General features: G+C 68.5%; 1 protein-coding gene across 5 annotated transcripts in view; it reads left to right on the top strand.

The window, feature by feature from the left end:
* The first annotated feature begins 8 nt into the window (after window positions 1-8).
* The window catches only part of WDR26 (WD repeat domain 26), a 43,916-nt gene continuing 43,724 nt past the window's right edge, over window positions 9-200 (top strand). For 4 of the 5 annotated variants that reach the window (XM_014539949.1, XM_014539948.1, XM_005866513.2 and 1 more), the window contains exon 1: window positions 9-122. The gene's annotated coding sequence lies outside the window, so the exon portion shown is untranslated. The remainder of the gene's footprint in view (window positions 123-200) is intronic. The other variant, XM_014539945.1, reaches the window with a different exon arrangement.

The following is a 200-nucleotide window of genomic DNA, read 5'->3' as shown; positions in this document are numbered from 1 at the left end:
TTCTCCGCGGCTCTGGCCACCCCGGACCTGGGCAGCAGCCTCAAGAAGAAGAAGCGGCTGTCCCAGTCGGATGAGGACGTCATTCGGCTCATCGGGCAGCACCTGAACGGCCTGGGGCTCAAGTAAGTCTCCGGTGCGGACAGACGGGGGGACAGACCGGAGGCGGTGGAGGGGAGCTGGGGTCCTGGGGCCCGGGAGCC

Source organism: Myotis brandtii, unplaced genomic scaffold, assembly GCF_000412655.1.
Source record: "Myotis brandtii unplaced genomic scaffold, ASM41265v1 scaffold231, whole genome shotgun sequence".
Classification (NCBI taxonomy): domain Eukaryota; kingdom Metazoa; phylum Chordata; class Mammalia; order Chiroptera; family Vespertilionidae; genus Myotis; species Myotis brandtii.
The sequence above is the reverse complement of the archived record's forward strand: the minus strand, read 5'-3'. Positions and strand labels throughout refer to the sequence as shown.